This window comes from Equus asinus, chromosome 1 (genome assembly GCF_041296235.1).
Source record: "Equus asinus isolate D_3611 breed Donkey chromosome 1, EquAss-T2T_v2, whole genome shotgun sequence".
NCBI classification, from domain to species: domain Eukaryota; kingdom Metazoa; phylum Chordata; class Mammalia; order Perissodactyla; family Equidae; genus Equus; species Equus asinus.
Window position 1 is genome coordinate 17,244,890 of NC_091790.1, and position 18,797 is coordinate 17,263,686.

Sequence of the window (18,797 nt, forward strand, 5' to 3'; positions counted from 1 at the left end):
TGCGGCCACCCTGGGGGACATGTTCATCGTGATGTCATAAGAGACCTCAAAATTCGAAGTTGTCCTGACAACCTCCGTGCACACAGAGTTTCACAGCCATCTCAGACCAGTCTGACTCCTCACCCTGTCTAGGTAGGATAGTTTTCCTTTTTCTGCAATTGTTGTCAGTTTCTATCTTTCTCCTTGAACTTCGAAAGGGCTCCTACATTCTCTCTAGACACTGGTTTCACTCCTGTAAGATTATCCTGGGTTTTATCTCTTATATCTTGGGTAGATGGCAAAATGGGTGGGCCTTACCCAGAAAAAGTCCTGGACTCCCTCACAAGTTGAAGTTGCCCAGGGAATGTTCTGATGCACAATGATGGTGTCATCTCGTGGCACTCTGCCAATTCCACCTTGGCAGGTCACAAGATTTCCTTCCTTCTGCCTTTGGGAAGTGTACCAGATACTTCCATAGATTGTAATATTCTTATGGTTCCTTTTCTTGTGCGTATTGATAACGTATCCTCACAATTGCTGCTTATTTATGATCTCTGCCCGCACCATACCATGAAATCTATATTTCCTAACACTACTAATGTGATATGCACTCGTAATGTGAAACAGTGAGGCCCGGGCCGCCCAAGCGGAATGTGGGCACTTACCTGCTCCACCACAGGGCCGGCCCTGAATTGTACTTTTGGACCAACCTTTTGCCTGAACTTGGGAAGACGTGGGCCTGTTTGGATTATTCGTGAAGGTGATTAGTAATAACATCATGGACGGTAACATTTTCCGTTCGTTCATGGGTTTAGGACTGATCATGTTCTCTTCGTAGTATTCCTCTTCACCTATTTGGAATGGTCTGCCTTTCTGTAGCATCTGTAAGCATTTGGAGGTGATTTTCCATCCTTGGAAGTTCACCTTCCGTAAACTCTTTCCGCCCCCAAAGCTTTATGACATCATTCTGGACCCCTTTTTGGATTTTTGATTTGAGGTGAATTTCTAGCCATGACCCTGCATTAGAACGTACTATAACTTCCAGATTCACATCCTCATTGCTTTAGACTTCTGTGTAGCTTACATCATCTTCACCAGTGTAAGACTAATCACAGGCCCTCACCACACACTTGTGCCTAATCTTCTCTTTCACCCTCCGTCACCGCCCCTCTTTGCCTCTGGGAGCCCGCATACAAATGTTCAGTGCCACCTGTTGGTTAGTGCTTGCTTTTTCTTCTCCTTGTAAGTGAGATTCTATGGTATTTGAATTTCTCACTGGGGCTTGTTACACTTCCCCTAAAACCCTCACAGCCATTCTGGTGGTCACAAATGGCTGGATTGCATCATTTGTTCCGGCTGAGTGGTATACCATTGTGTGGCTATAGCCCATCTTCCTTCTCCAATCATCCCTTGCTGGACACCAGGGTGCTTTCCAAGTCTTGGATATCAGGAGTAAGACTGTGGGGAACACAGCCATGCACATGTCTTTATGCGGTAGTCTTTCTGACTTTTTTGGATAAACAAGCGGCAGATTAATAGCTGGGTCATACGGGACATGGATACTTAAATTTCTGAGGCAGTTCCACACCTTTGGCATCGTGGCTGCACCGGGTTACACTCCCACCAGCAGTGCAGGAGGCTTCCCTTCTCTCCACCTCCTCTCTGACACTTGTTATTTCCTGTCTGCTTCCTTCTAGCCATGCTGACCACAGTGAGCTGCCATGGCCTTGCAGTTTGGATTTGCATTTTCCTGAGACTTAATGATGGTGAACAAGTTTTCATGCACCTACTGGCCCTCTTTCTGTCTTCTTCGGAGAAATCTCTGCTTCCATCTTTTGACCAGGTTTTCATTGGCTTGTTTTTTTTCTTGTGGAGACGTGCGAGTTGATTGTATCTTTGGGCTTTTCACCCCTTGTCCGATGTGTGGTTTGCAAACATCCTCTCCCAATTGTTGTGGTGTCTTAGTATTCAGTTGATGGTTTCCTTGAGTGGGCAGAAGTGTGTGCATTTGATGTGGTCCCGTTTGTTTCTTGTTTCCTTTGTTGCCCTTGCCCAGTCAGACATGCTTCTTCCAAATAGGCGGCTCAGACAGATGGCAAAGAGCACTCTGCCTAGGTCTTCTCCTACAAGGTTCACGGTTTCAAGTCTGCCATTCAAGGCTTTAATCCACTTCAGGTGGTGTGTGTGCCAGGTGTAACATCATGGTGTACTCTCGTTGTGTTCCATGTGGCTGTGCAGGCTTCCCAGCACCGTTTATTGTAGAGACTCTCCTTTCTCCGCTGTCTCCACTTGGCTCCCTGGTCCAAAATGGGCTGTCCATGTAAGTTTGAGTTGGGCTCTGGGCTCTCAATTGTTTTGCATGGGTCTTCATGCCTGTTTTGGGGCCCAGACTGTGCCGTTTCGGTACCTAGCGCTTCGTCCTCTATGTTGAAATCAGAAATTGTGACACGTGCTGCTTTGTTCGTTTTCCTGAGGATTCCTTTGCCTAGTCAGGGTCTCGTGTTGCTGGCTAGAAACTTTAGGATTCTCTCTTCTTCTCTGTGGCAAATACTGCTGCAACTTTGACTGGGATTGCATGGAATCCAGAGATTCCTTACTGCGGTATGAACCTTTCAAGTGTGTTAATCCTTCCATTCCTAGATCCCTCGATATCTTTTTTTTTCTTGTGTCTTCTTGAGTTTCTTTCCCCAAAGGTTTGCTAGTTTTTGAATTAACATAGAATTCACCTGTTTTGCTAAGGTTATTCAGAGATCCTATTCTTCGTAATGGCAAGCTCCTGTTTTTTTGTTTTTTTTTTTCCTTAGCTTCAGTTTTTCTATTCTTTGCAACTTTTAATTGGTTTTGTTTTGGCACAAGTGCATTGCTGTGCTCACATCTGCTGGCAATGCTCCTGTATTTGCTGTGGAAGTCTGGCCCTGTCCAACGTCCCTTCCCATCTGCCTCTACTCTACCTCGGACGCCTGCACCAGAACAACTGAAGCAGTGGTGAGGAGGCCCAAACCGAGGATTCCACCCAGCCCATACTGGGCCACAGACCCAGAAGGTGCGGACCTCACCACTGCACCACCGGCCGGCCACTTACATGTTCAGTGGCAACGTGCAGTTGAGTGCAATGGGAGTTAAATATACTAGTGAGCCCAACTCTAGCACTGTGTAGATGAGGCTAGGTTGTTTTTCGGGTCCATTGTGATGTCAGAGGATTTGTCATAATTGTGTCTCTGAGGTCCAGCATGCTTCCTGGATACAGGTTTCAGAGCCTGCTTGGAGCAGTCTCATAACTCACCCTTCCCAGTTAGCCCATGCTTGACCTTCGCTGCCGTTTTTTGGCTTGTGAATTTCTCTGACTTTCAAACGTTCCAGCAGAGTCTGTCTAAAGACGGACATCATCTTTCATTGTGGATAATTCAGGTGTGATTTCTGTTCACCTTCCATTTTCTGGGTCCTCTTTTTCTTTTCCATAGTATACTCGTCATGGTCTTTCTCAGCTATCTCCCTTAGACATGCTTATCAGTCCGTTCTCCTTCATTCCAAGGGATTAGTTTGTATTTCTTTAATCGCTGTATGTTCTCTAGGGTGAGGTGTGAGTGCTTTCGTGACTCTTGGTTGTTGTCCTTGAATTTGCACCGGTCACTTGTAGGACTCTTGGCTATCCTAGCCTAGGTCAAACTAAGCACTGAGAACACGTGGTCATGTGGGTTGGTTTGACATCCTGAGATCAGAAACTCCAAATTCGAGGTGGTCCTGGCAACTCCCTTCACGGACACAATGTTTCCAAGACAACTTAGACAAATCGGATGAATTCCACTCTCCAGGAAAGATATTTTTCTGTCTCTTTTCCGGATTTGGGAAGTTTCGAACTTGACCCCTGATCCTTGAACGTTCCCCTAGATTCCGTCCAGATACGGGCTTACTTAATTTTTATAGGGTGTGCCATTTGTTTGCCCTACATCCTCTACCCTGGCCTGTTTATTTTTCTTGAAACACAACTGTAAAGTTCTAATTTTCGTGCAACTTCCTTACATATGGTGTCAAAACACATAATCAATAATCCTTCTACGGCAAGAGGTAGGGGGAGAGAATTTCGATGGAGGCAAACAGAGCACACTAGCCTGGGAGGGCAGCCTTCACGAAGGAACGAAGCCCTGTGGAAGAGGGTGCTTTTCAGCACCCTTGTAGAGCACTTCCAAACAAAGAGACATACCCCAAGCGTGACAGGGCTCCATTCCTTCAAGGCTTCCAAGACATCTCTTGGGACACATTACCATGTGCCCAGTGGGCCCACGTGACACCAGAGCTTCGGAAAAAGAGACTGACCTTCAAAGAATGCTATGGGCCTTGGAAAGGAGGCATCGATTCTTCTCTTCAATGTCCTCAAGACATCTTTCTTGACTTTGCATTATGCTTAAGGCACAAGGGCACTGTAGGTGTGATGAACGCCAAGTCCGGCCACTTGTTTCCAATGAAGTTGCAAGCTTGAATCAGCATGACCTCCCCATAGACTTGAATAGATGACAATGTTCTCCTCTCCGTGCCTGTCCCTCTATTCTCACTTGTGGCCTAGGGTTCCTTTCTTATCCCTTGCATCAGACTCTGTTTTATCTCTTCTAGTTTCTGTGCCTGCTTTCTGTTTGCCAAACCTGTTTCTGGGTATCTGTCCCTTTAATAGCCTAGCCTAGGCCAATCCTCAGGCTGTAACCATGCGGCCACCCTGGGGGACATGTTCATCGTGATGTCATAAGAGACCTCAAAATTCGAAGTTGTCCTGACAACCTCCGTGCACACAGAGTTTCACAGCCATCTCAGACCAGTCTGACTCCTCACCCTGTCTAGGTAGGATAGTTTTCCTTTTTCTGCAATTGTTGTCAGTTTCTATCTTTCTCCTTGAACTTCGAAAGGGCTCCTACATTCTCTCTAGACACTGGTTTCACTCCTGTAAGATTATCCTGGGTTTTATCTCTTATATCTTGGGTAGATGGCAAAATGGGTGGGCCTTACCCAGAAAAAGTCCTGGACTCCCTCACAAGTTGAAGTTGCCCAGGGAATGTTCTGATGCACAATGATGGTGTCATCTCGTGGCACTCTGCCAATTCCACCTTGGCAGGTCACAAGATTTCCTTCCTTCTGCCTTTGGGAAGTGTACCAGATACTTCCATAGATTGTAATATTCTTATGGTTCCTTTTCTTGTGCGTATTGATAACGTATCCTCACAATTGCTGCTTATTTATGATCTCTGCCCGCACCATACCATGAAATCTATATTTCCTAACACTACTAATGTGATATGCACTCGTAATGTGAAACAGTGAGGCCCGGGCCGCCCAAGCGGAATGTGGGCACTTACCTGCTCCACCACAGGGCCGGCCCTGAATTGTACTTTTGGACCAACCTTTTGCCTGAACTTGGGAAGACGTGGGCCTGTTTGGATTATTCGTGAAGGTGATTAGTAATAACATCATGGACGGTAACATTTTCCGTTCGTTCATGGGTTTAGGACTGATCATGTTCTCTTCGTAGTATTCCTCTTCACCTATTTGGAATGGTCTGCCTTTCTGTAGCATCTGTAAGCATTTGGAGGTGATTTTCCATCCTTGGAAGTTCACCTTCCGTAAACTCTTTCCGCCCCCAAAGCTTTATGACATCATTCTGGACCCCTTTTTGGATTTTTGATTTGAGGTGAATTTCTAGCCATGACCCTGCATTAGAACGTACTATAACTTCCAGATTCACATCCTCATTGCTTTAGACTTCTGTGTAGCTTACATCATCTTCACCAGTGTAAGACTAATCACAGGCCCTCACCACACACTTGTGCCTAATCTTCTCTTTCACCCTCCGTCACCGCCCCTCTTTGCCTCTGGGAGCCCGCATACAAATGTTCAGTGCCACCTGTTGGTTAGTGCTTGCTTTTTCTTCTCCTTGTAAGTGAGATTCTATGGTATTTGAATTTCTCACTGGGGCTTGTTACACTTCCCCTAAAACCCTCACAGCCATTCTGGTGGTCACAAATGGCTGGATTGCATCATTTGTTCCGGCTGAGTGGTATACCATTGTGTGGCTATAGCCCATCTTCCTTCTCCAATCATCCCTTGCTGGACACCAGGGTGCTTTCCAAGTCTTGGATATCAGGAGTAAGACTGTGGGGAACACAGCCATGCACATGTCTTTATGCGGTAGTCTTTCTGACTTTTTTGGATAAACAAGCGGCAGATTAATAGCTGGGTCATACGGGACATGGATACTTAAATTTCTGAGGCAGTTCCACACCTTTGGCATCGTGGCTGCACCGGGTTACACTCCCACCAGCAGTGCAGGAGGCTTCCCTTCTCTCCACCTCCTCTCTGACACTTGTTATTTCCTGTCTGCTTCCTTCTAGCCATGCTGACCACAGTGAGCTGCCATGGCCTTGCAGTTTGGATTTGCATTTTCCTGAGACTTAATGATGGTGAACAAGTTTTCATGCACCTACTGGCCCTCTTTCTGTCTTCTTCGGAGAAATCTCTGCTTCCATCTTTTGACCAGGTTTTCATTGGCTTGTTTTTTTTCTTGTGGAGACGTGCGAGTTGATTGTATCTTTGGGCTTTTCACCCCTTGTCCGATGTGTGGTTTGCAAACATCCTCTCCCAATTGTTGTGGTGTCTTAGTATTCATTTGATGGTTTCCTTGACTGGCAGAAGTGTGTGCATTTGATGTGGTCCCGTTTGTTTCTTGTTTCCTTTGTTGCCCTTGCCCAGTCAGACATGCTTCTTCCAAATAGGCGGCTCAGACAGATGGCAAAGAGCACTCTGCCTAGGTCTTCTCCTACAAGGTTCACGGTTTCAAGTCTGCCATTCAAGGCTTTAATCCATTTCAGGTGGTGTGTGTGCCAGGTGTAACATCATGGTGTACTCTCGTTGTGTTCCATGTGGCTGTGCAGGCTTCCCAGCACCGTTTATTGTAGAGACTCTCCTTTCTCCGCTGTCTCCACTTGGCTCCCTGGTCCAAAATGGGCTGTCCATGTAAGTTTGAGTTGGGCTCTGGGCTCTCAATTGTTTTGCATGGGTCTTCATGCCTGTTTTGGGGCCCAGACTGTGCCGTTTCGGTACCTAGCGCTTCGTCCTCTATGTTGAAATCAGAAATTGTGACACGTGCTGCTTTGTTCGTTTTCCTGAGGATTCCTTTGCCTAGTCAGGGTCTCGTGTTGCTGGCTAGAAACTTTAGGATTCTCTCTTCTTCTCTGTGGCAAATACTGCTGCAACTTTGACTGGGATTGCATGGAATCCAGAGATTCCTTACTGCGGTATGAACCTTTCAAGTGTGTTAATCCTTCCATTCCTAGATCCCTCGATATCTTTTTTTTTCTTGTGTCTTCTTGAGTTTCTTTCCCCAAAGGTTTGCTAGTTTTTGAATTAACATAGAATTCACCTGTTTTGCTAAGGTTATTCACAGAGATCCTATTCTTCGTAATGGCAAGCTCCTGTTTTTTTGTTTTTTTTTTCCTTAGCTTCAGTTTTTCTATTCTTTGCAACTTTTAATTGGTTTTGTTTTGGCACAAGTGCATTGCTGTGCTCACATCTGCTGGCAATGCTCCTGTATTTGCTGTGGAAGTCTGGCCCTGTCCAACGTCCCTTCCCATCTGCCTCTACTCTACCTCGGACGCCTGCACCAGAACAACTGAAGCAGTGGTGAGGAGGCCCAAACCGAGGATTCCACCCAGCCCATACTGGGCCACAGACCCAGAAGGTGCGGACCTCACCACTGCACCACCGGCCGGCCACTTACATGTTCAGTGGCAACGTGCAGTTGAGTGCAATGGGAGTTAAATATACTAGTGAGCCCAACTCTAGCACTGTGTAGATGAGGCTAGGTTGTTTTTCGGGTCCATTGTGATGTCAGAGGATTTGTCATAATTGTGTCTCTGAGGTCCAGCATGCTTCCTGGATACAGGTTTCAGAGCCTGCTTGGAGCAGTCTCATAACTCACCCTTCCCAGTTAGCCCATGCTTGACCTTCGCTGCCGTTTTTTGGCTTGTGAATTTCTCTGACTTTCAAACGTTCCAGCAGAGTCTGTCTAAAGACGGACATCATCTTTCATTGTGGATAATTCAGGTGTGATTTCTGTTCACCTTCCATTTTCTGGGTCCTCTTTTTCTTTTCCATAGTATACTCGTCATGGTCTTTCTCAGCTATCTCCCTTAGACATGCTTATCAGTCCGTTCTCCTTCATTCCAAGGGATTAGTTTGTATTTCTTTAATCGCTGTATGTTCTCTAGGGTGAGGTGTGAGTGCTTTCGTGACTCTTGGTTGTTGTCCTTGAATTTGCACCGGTCACTTGTAGGACTCTTGGCTATCCTAGCCTAGGTCAAACTAAGCACTGAGAACACGTGGTCATGTGGGTTGGTTTGACATCCTGAGATCAGAAACTCCAAATTCGAGGTGGTCCTGGCAACTCCCTTCACGGACACAATGTTTCCAAGACAACTTAGACAAATCGGATGAATTCCACTCTCCAGGAAAGATATTTTTCTGTCTCTTTTCCGGATTTGGGAAGTTTCGAACTTGACCCCTGATCCTTGAACGTTCCCCTAGATTCCGTCCAGATACGGGCTTACTTAATTTTTATAGGGTGTGCCATTTGTTTGCCCTACATCCTCTACCCTGGCCTGTTTATTTTTCTTGAAACACAACTGTAAAGTTCTAATTTTCGTGCAACTTCCTTACATATGGTGTCAAAACACATAATCAATAATCCTTCTACGGCAAGAGGTAGGGGGAGAGAATTTCGATGGAGGCAAACAGAGCACACTAGCCTGGGAGGGCAGCCTTCACGAAGGAACGAAGCCCTGTGGAAGAGGGTGCTTTTCAGCACCCTTGTAGAGCACTTCCAAACAAAGAGACATACCCCAAGCGTGACAGGGCTCCATTCCTTCAAGGCTTCCAAGACATCTCTTGGGACACATTACCATGTGCCCAGTGGGCCCACGTGACACCAGAGCTTCGGAAAAAGAGACTGACCTTCAAAGAATGCTATGGGCCTTGGAAAGGAGGCATCGATTCTTCTCTTCAATGTCCTCAAGACATCTTTCTTGACTTTGCATTATGCTTAAGGCACAAGGGCACTGTAGGTGTGATGAACGCCAAGTCCGGCCACTTGTTTCCAATGAAGTTGCAAGCTTGAATCAGCATGACCTCCCCATAGACTTGAATAGATGACAATGTTCTCCTCTCCGTGCCTGTCCCTCTATTCTCACTTGTGGCCTAGGGTTCCTTTCTTATCCCTTGCATCAGACTCTGTTTTATCTCTTCTAGTTTCTGTGCCTGCTTTCTGTTTGCCAAACCTGTTTCTGGGTATCTGTCCCTTTAATAGCCTAGCCTAGGCCAATCCTCAGACTGTAACCATGCGGCCACCCTGGGGGACATGTTCACCGTGATGTCATAAGCGACCTCAAAATTCGAAGTTGTCCTGACAACCTCCGTGCACACAGAGTTTCACAGCCATCTCAGACCAGTCTGACTCCTCACCCTGTCTAGGTAGGATAGTTTTCCTTTTTCTGCAATTGTTGTCAGTTTCTATCTTTCTCCTTGAACTTCGAAAGGGCTCCTACATTCTCTCTAGACACTGGTTTCACTCCTGTAAGATTATCCTGGGTTTTATCTCTTATATCTTGGGTAGATGGCAAAATGGGTGGACCTTACCCAGAAAAAGTCCTGGACTCCCTCACAAGTTGAAGTTGCCCAGGGAATGTTCTGATGCACAATGATGGTGTCATCTCGTGGCACTCTGCCAATTCCACCTTGGCAGGTCACAAGATTTCCTTCCTTCTGCCTTTGGGAAGTGTACCAGATACTTCCATAGATTGTAATATTCTTATGGTTCCTTTTCTTGTGCGTATTGATAACGTATCCTCACAATTGCTGCTTATTTATGATCTCTGCCCGCACCATACCATGAAATCTATATTTCCTAACACTACTAATGTGATATGCGCTCGTAATGTGAAACAGTGAGGCCCGGGCCGCCCAAGCGGAATGTGGGCACTTACCTGCTCCACCACAGGGCCGGCCCTGAATTGTACTTTTGGACCAACCTTTTGCCTGAACTTGGGAAGACGTGGGCCTGTTTGGATTATTCGTGAAGGTGATTAGTAATAACATCATGGACGGTAACATTTTCCGTTCGTTCATGGGTTTAGGACTGATCATGTTCTCTTCGTAGTATTCCTCTTCACCTATTTGGAATGGTCTGCCTTTCTGTAGCATCTGTAAGCATTTGGAGGTGATTTTCCATCCTTGGAAGTTCACCTTCCGTAAACTCTTTCCGCCCCCAAAGCTTTATGACATCATTCTGGACCCCTTTTTGGATTTTTGATTTGAGGTGAATTTATAGCCATGACCCTGCATTAGAACGTACTATAACTTCCAGATTCACATCCTCATTGCTTTAGACTTCTGTGTAGCTTACATCATCTTCACCAGTGTAAGACTAATCACAGGCCCTCACCACACACTTGTGCCTAATCTTCTCTTTCACCCTCCGTCACCGCCCCTCTTTGCCTCTGGGAGCCCGCATACAAATGTTCAGTGCCACCTGATGGTTAGTGCTTGCTTTTTCTTCGCCTTGTAAGTGAGATTCTATGGTATTTGAATTTCTCACTGGGGCTTGTTACACTTCCCCTAAAACCCTCACAGCCATTCTGGTGGTCACAAATGGCTGGATTGCATCATTTGTTCCGGCTGAGTGGTATACCATTGTGTGGCTATAGCCCATCTTCCTTCTCCAATCATCCCTTGCTGGACACCAGGGTGCTTTCCAAGTCTTGGATATCAGGAGTAAGACTGTGGTGAACACAGCCATGCACATGTCTTTATGCGGTAGTCTTTCTGACTTTTTTGGATAAGCAAGCGGCAGACTAATAGCTGGGTCATACGGGACATGGATACTTAAACTTCTGAGGCAGTTCCACACCTTTGGCATCGTGGCTGCACCGGGTTACACTCCCACCAGCAGTGCAGGAGGCTTCCCTTCTCTCCACCTCCTCTCTGACACTTGTTATTTCCTGTGTGCTTCCTTCTAGCCATGCTGACCACAGTGAGCTGCCATGGCCTTGCAGTTTGGATTTGCATTTTCCTGAGACTTAATGATGGTGAACAAGTTTTCATGCACCTACTGGCCCTCTTTCTGTCTTCTTCGGAGAAATCTCTGCTTCCATCTTTTGACCAGGTTTTCATTGGCTTGTTTTTTTTCTTGTGGAGACGTGCGAGTTGATTGTATCTTTGGGCTTTTCACCCCTTGTCCGATGTGTGGTTTGCAAACATCCTCTCCCAATTGTTGTGGTGTCTTAGTATTCAGTTGATGGTTTCCTTGAGTGGGCAGAAGTGTGTGCATTTGATGTGGTCCCGTTTGTTCCTTGTTTCCTTTGTTGCCCTTGCCCAGTCAGACATGCTTCTTCCCAATAGGCGGCTCAGACAGATGGCAAAGAGCACTCTGCCTAGGTCTTCTCCTACAAGGTTCACGGTTTCAAGTCTGCCATTCAAGGCTTTAATCCATTTCAGGTGGTGTGTGTGCCAGGTGTAACATCATGGTGTACTCTCGTTGTGTTCCATGTGGCTGTGCAGGCTTCCCAGCACCGTTTATTGTAGAGACTCTCCTTTCTCCGCTGTCTCCACTTGGCTCCCTGGTCCAAAATGGGCTGTCCATGTAAGTTTGAGTTGGGCTCTGGGCTCTCAATTGTTTTGCATGGGTCTTCATGCCTGTTTTGGGGCCCAGACTGTGCCGTTTCGGTACCTAGCGCTTCGTCCTCTATGTTGAAATCAGAAATTGTGACACGTGCTGCTTTGTTCGTTTTCCTGAGGATTCCTTTGCCTAGTCAGGGTCTCGTGTTGCTGGCTAGAAACTTTAGGATTCTCTCTTCTTCTCTGTGGCAAATACTGCTGCACCTTTGACTGGGATTGCATGGAATCCAGAGATTCCTTACTGCGGTATGAACCTTTCAAGTGTGTTAATCCTTCCATTCCTAGATCCCTCGATATCTTTTTTTTTCTTGTGTCTTCTTGAGTTTCTTTCCCCAAAGGTTTGCTAGTTTTTGAATTAACATAGAATTCACCTGTTTTGCTAAGGTTATTCACAGAGATCCTATTCTTCGTAATGGCAAGCTCCTGTTTTTTTGTTTTTTTTTTCCTTAGCTTCAGTTTTTCTATTCTTTGCAACTTTTAATTGGTTTTGTTTTGGCACAAGTGCATTGCTGTGCTCACATCTGCTGGCAATGCTCCTGTATTTGCTGTGGAAGTCTGGCCCTGTCCAACGTCCCTTCCCATCTGCCTCTACTCTACCTCGGACGCCTGCACCAGAACAACTGAAGCAGTGGTGAGGAGGCCCAAACCGAGGATTCCACCCAGCCCATACTGGGCCACAGACCCAGAAGGTGCGGACCTCACCACTGCACCACCGGCCGGCCACTTACATGTTCAGTGGCAACGTGCAGTTGAGTGCAATGGGAGTTAAATATACTAGTGAGCCCAACTCTAGCACTGTGTAGATGAGGCTAGGTTGTTTTTCGGGTCCATTGTGATGTCAGAGGATTTGTCATAATTGTGTCTCTGAGGTCCAGCATGCTTCCTGGATACAGGTTTCAGAGCCTGCTTGGAGCAGTCTCATAACTCACCCTTCCCAGTTAGCCCATGCTTGACCTTCGCTGCCGTTTTTTGGCTTGTGAATTTCTCTGACTTTCAAACGTTCCAGCAGAGTCTGTCTAAAGACGGACATCATCTTTCATTGTGGATAATTCAGGTGTGATTTCTGTTCACCTTCCATTTTCTGGGTCCTCTTTTTCTTTTCCATAGTATACTCGTCATGGTCTTTCTCAGCTATCTCCCTTAGACATGCTTATCAGTCCGTTCTCCTTCATTCCAAGGGATTAGTTTGTATTTCTTTAATCGCTGTATGTTCTCTAGGGTGAGGTGTGAGTGCTTTCGTGACTCTTGGTTGTTGTCCTTGAATTTGCACCGGTCACTTGTAGGACTCTTGGCTACCCTAGCCTAGGTCAAACTAAGCACTGAGAACACGTGGTCATGTGGGTTGGTTTGACATCCTGAGATCAGAAACTCCAAATTCGAGGTGGTCCTGGCAACCCCCTTCACGGACACAATGTTTCCAAGACAACTTAGACAAATCGGATGAATTCCACTCTCCAGGAAAGATATTTTTCTGTCTCTTTTCCGGATTTGGGAAGTTTCGAACTTGACCCCTGATCCTTGAACGTTCCCCTAGATTCCGTCCAGATACGGGCTTACTTAATTTTTATAGGGTGTGCCATTTGTTTGCCCTACATCCTCTACCCTGGCCTGTTTATTTTTCTTGAAACACAACTGTAAAGTTCTAATTTTCGTGCAACTTCCTTACATATGGTGTCAAAACACATAATCAATAATCCTTCTACGGCAAGAGGTAGGGGGAGAGAATTTCGATGGAGGCAAACAGAGCACACTAGCCTGGGAGGGCAGCCTTCACGAAGGAACAAAGCCCTGTGGAAGAGGGTGCTTTTCAGCACCCTTGTAGAGCACTTCCAAACAAAGAGACATACCCCAAGCGTGACAGGGCTCCATTCCTTCAAGGCTTCCAAGACATCTCTTGGGACACATTACCATGTGACCAGTGGGCCCACGTGACACCAGAGCTTCGGAGAAAGAGACTGACCTTCAAAGAATGCTATGGGCCTTGGAAAGGAGGCATCGATTCTTCTCTTCAATGTCCTCAAGACATCTTTCTTGACTTTGCATTATGCTTAAGGCACAAGGGCACTGTAGGTGTGATGAACCCCAAGTCCGGCCACTTGTTTCCAATGGAGTTGCAAGCTTGAATCAGCATGACCTCCCCATAGACTTGAATAGATGACAATGTTCTCCTCTCCGTGCCTGTCCCTCTATTCTCACTTGTGGCCTAGGGTTCCTTTCTTATCCCTTGCATCAGACTCTGTTTTATCTCTTCTAGTTTCTGTGCCTGCTTTCTGTTTGCCAAACCTGTTTCTGGGTATCAGATGTCCCTTTAATAGCCTAGCCTAGGCCAATCCTCAGGCTGTAACCATGCGGCCACCCTGGGGGACATGTTCACCGTGATGTCATAAGCGACCTCAAAATTCGAAGTTGTCCTGACAACCTCCGTGCACACAGAGTTTCACAGCCATCTCAGACCAGTCTGACTCCTCACCCTGTCTAGGTAGGATAGTTTTCCTTTTTCTGCAATTGTTGTCAGTTTCTATCTTTCTCCTTGAACTTCGAAAGGGCTCCTACATTCTCTCTAGACACTGGTTTCACTCCTGTAAGATTATCCTGGGTTTTATCTCTTATATCTTGGGTAGATGGCAAAATGGGTGGACCTTACCCAGAAAAAGTCCTGGACTCCCTCACAAGTTGAAGTTGCCCCGGGAATGTTCTGATGCACAATGATGGTGTCATCTCGTGGCACTCTGCCAATTCCACCTTGGCAGGTCACAAGTTTTCCTTCCTTCTGCCTTTGGGAAGTGTACCAGATACTTCCATAGATTGTAATATTCTTATGGTTCCTTTTCTTGTGCGTATTGATAACGTATCCTCACAATTGCTGCTTATTTATGATCTCTGCCCGCACCATACCATGAAATCTATATTTCCTAACACTACTAATGTGATATGCACTCGTAATGTGAAACAGTGAGGCCCGGGCCGCCCAAGCGGAATGTGGGCACTTACCTGCTCCACCACAGGGCCGGCCCTGAATTGTACTTTTGGACCAACCTTTTGCCTGAACTTGGGAAGACGTGGGCCTGTTTGGATTATTCGTGAAGGTGATTAGTAATAACATCATGGACGGTAACATTTTCCGTTCGTTCATGGGTTTAGGACTGATCATGTTCTCTTCGTAGTATTCCTCTTCACCTATTTGGAATGGTCTGCCTTTCTGTAGCATCTGTAAGCATTTGGAGGTGATTTTCCATCCTTGGAAGTTCACCTTCCGTAAACTCTTTCTGCCCCCAAAGCTTTATGACATCATTCTGGACCCCTTTTTGGATTTTTGATTTGAGGTGAATTTATAGCCATGACCCTGCATTAGAACGTACTATAACTTCCAGATTCACATCCTCATTGCTTTAGACTTCTGTGTAGCTTACATCATCTTCACCAGTGTAAGACTAATCACAGGCCCTCACCACACACTTGTGCCTAATCTTCTCTTTCACCCTCCGTCACCGCCCCTCTTTGCCTCTGGGAGCCCGCATACAAATGTTCAGTGCCACCTGTTGGTTAGTGCTTGCTTTTTCTTCTCCTTGTAAGTGAGATTCTATGGTATTTGAATTTCTCACTGGGGCTTGTTACACTTCCCCTAAAACCCTCACAGCCATTCTGGTGGTCACAAATGGCTGGATTGCATCATTTGTTCCGGCTGAGTGGTATACCATTGTGTGGCTATAGCCCATCTTCCTTCTCCAATCATCCCTTGCTGGACACCAGGGTGCTTTCCAAGTCTTGGATATCAGGAGTAAGACTGTGGGGAACACAGCCATGCACATGTCTTTATGCGGTAGTCTTTCTGACTTTTTTGGATAAGCAAGCGGCAGACTAATAGCTGGGTCATACGGGACATGGATACTTAAACTTCTGAGGCAGTTCCACACCTTTGGCATCGTGGCTGCACCGGGTTACACTCCCACCAGCAGTGCAGGAGGCTTCCCTTCTCTCCACCTCCTCTCTGACACTTGTTATTTCCTGTCTGCTTCCTTCTAGCCATGCTGACCACAGTGAGCTGCCATGGCCTTGCAGTTTGGATTTGCATTTTCCTGAGACTTAGTGATGGTGAACAAGTTTTCATGCACCTACTGGCCCTCTTTCTGTCTTCTTCGGAGAAATCTCTGCTTCCATCTTTTGACCAGGTTTTCATTGGCTTGTTTTTTTTCTTGTGGAGACGTGCGAGTTGATTGTATCTTTGGGCTTTTCACCCCTTGTCCGATGTGTGGTTTGCAAACATCCTCTCCCAATTGTTGTGGTGTCTTAGTATTCAGTTGATGGTTTCCTTGAGTGGGCAGAAGTGTGTGCATTTGATGTGGTCCCGTTTGTTTCTTGTTTCCTTTGTTGCCCTTGCCCAGTCAGACATGCTTCTTCCCAATAGGCGGCTCAGACAGATGGCAAAGAGCACTCTGCCTAGGTCTTCTCCTACAAGGTTCACGGTTTCAAGTCTGCCATTCAAGGCTTTAATCCATTTCAGGTGGTGTGTGTGCCAGGTGTAACATCATGGTGTACTCTCGTTGTGTTCCATGTGGCTGTGCAGGCTTCCCAGCACCGTTTATTGTAGAGACTCTCCTTTCTCCGCTGTCTCCACTTGGCTCCCTGGTCCAAAATGGGCTGTCCATGTAAGTTTGAGTTGGGCTCTGGGCTCTCAATTGTTTTGCATGGGTCTTCATGCCTGTTTTGGGGCCCAGACTGTGCCGTTTCGGTACCTAGCGCTTCGTCCTCTATGTTGAAATCAGAAATTGTGACACGTGCTGCTTTGTTCGTTTTCCTGAGGATTCCTTTGCCTAGTCAGGGTCTCGTGTTGCTGGCTAGAAACTTTAGGATTCTCTCTTCTTCTCTGTGGCAAATACTGCTGCACCTTTGACTGGGATTGCATGGAATCCAGAGATTCCTTACTGCGGTATGAACCTTTCAAGTGTGTTAATCCTTCCATTCCTAGATCCCTCGATATCTTTTTTTTTCTTGTGTCTTCTTGAGTTTCTTTCCCCAAAGGTTTGCTAGTTTTTGAATTAACATAGAATTCACCTGTTTTGCTAAGGTTATTCACAGAGATCCTATTCTTCGTAATGGCAAGCTCCTGTTTTTTTGTTTTTTTTTTCCTTAGCTTCAGTTTTTCTATTCTTTGCAACTTTTAATTGGTTTTGTTTTGGCACAAGTGCATTGCTGTGCTCACATCTGCTGGCAATGCTCCTGTATTTGCTGTGGAAGTCTGGCCCTGTCCAACGTCCCTTCCCATCTGCCTCTACTCTACCTCGGACGCCTGCACCAGAACAACTGAAGCAGTGGTGAGGAGGCCCAAACCGAGGATTCCACCCAGCCCATACTGGGCCACAGACCCAGAAGGTGCGGACCTCACCACTGCACCACCGGCCGGCCACTTACATGTTCAGTGGCAACGTGCAGTTGAGTGCAATGGGAGTTAAATATACTAGTGAGCCCAACTCTAGCACTGTGTAGATGAGGCTAGGTTGTTTTTCGGGTCCATTGTGATGTCAGAGGATTTGTCATAATTGTGTCTCTGAGGTCCAGCATGCTTCCTGGATACAGGTTTCAGAGCCTGCTTGGAGCAGTCTCATAACTCACCCTTCCCAGTTAGCCCATGCTTGACCTTCGCTGCCGTTTTTTGGCTTGTGAATTTCTCTGACTTTCAAACGTTCCAGCAGAGTCTGTCTAAAGACGGACATCATCTTTCATTGTGGATAATTCAGGTGTGATTTCTGTTCACCTTCCATTTTCTGGGTCCTCTTTTTCTTTTCCATAGTATACTCGTCATGGTCTTTCTCAGATATCTCCCTTAGACATGCTTATCAGTCCGTTCTCCTTCATTCCAAGGGATTAGTTTGTATTTCTTTAATCGCTGTATGTTCTCTAGGGTGAGGTGTGAGTGCTTTCGTGACTCTTGGTTGTTGTCCTTGAATTTGCACCGGTCACTTGTAGGACTCTTGGCTATCCTAGCCTAGGTCAAACTAAGCACTGAGAACACGTGGTCATGTGGGTTGGTTTGACATCCTGAGATCAGAAACTAAAAATTCGAGGTGGTCCTGGCAACCCCCTTCACGGACACAATGTTTCCAAGACAACTTAGACAAATCGGATGAATTCCACTCTCCAGGAAAGATATTTTTCTGTCTCTTTTCCGGATTTGGGAAGTTTCGAACTTGACCCCTGATCCTTGAACGTTCCCCTAGATTCCGTCCAGATACGGGCTTACTTAATTTTTATAGGGTGTGCCATTTGTTTGCCCTACATCCTCTACCCTGGCCTGTTTATTTTTCTTGAAACACAACTGTAAAGTTCTAATTTTCGTGCAACTTCCTTACATATGGTGTCAAAACACATAATCAATAATCCTTCTACGGCAAGAGGTAGGGGGAGAGAATTTCGATGGAGGCAAACAGAGCACACTAGCCTGGGAGGGCAGCCTTCACGAAGGAACAAAGCCCTGTGGAAGAGGGTGCTTTTCAGCACCCTTGTAGAGCACTTCCAAACAAAGAGACATACCCCAAGCGTGACAGGGCTCCATTCCTTCAAGGCTTCCAAGACATCTCTTGGGACACATTACCATGTGCCCAGTGGGCCCACGTGACACCAGAGCTTCGGAGAAAGAGACTGACCTTCAAAGAATGCTATGGGCCTTGGAAAGGAGGCATCGATTCTTCTCTTCAATGTCCTCAAGACATCTTTCTTGACTTTGCATTATGCTTAAGGCACAAGGGCACTGTAGGTGTGATGAACCCCAAGTCCGGCCACTTGTTTCCAATGGAGTTGCAAGCTTGAATCAGCATGACCTCCCCATAGACTTGAATAGATGACAATGTTCTCCTCTCCGTGCCTGTCCCTCTATTCTCACTTGTGGCCTAGGGTTCCTTTCTTATCCCTTGCATCAGACTCTGTTTTATCTCTTCTAGTTTCTGTGCCTGCTTTCTGTTTGCCAAACCTGTTTCTGGGTATCAGATGTCCCTTTAATAGCCTAGCCTAGGCCAATCCTCAGGCTGTAACCATGCGGCCACCCTGGGGGACATGTTCACCGTGATGTCATAAGCGACCTCAAAATTCGAAGTTGTCCTGACAACCTCCGTGCA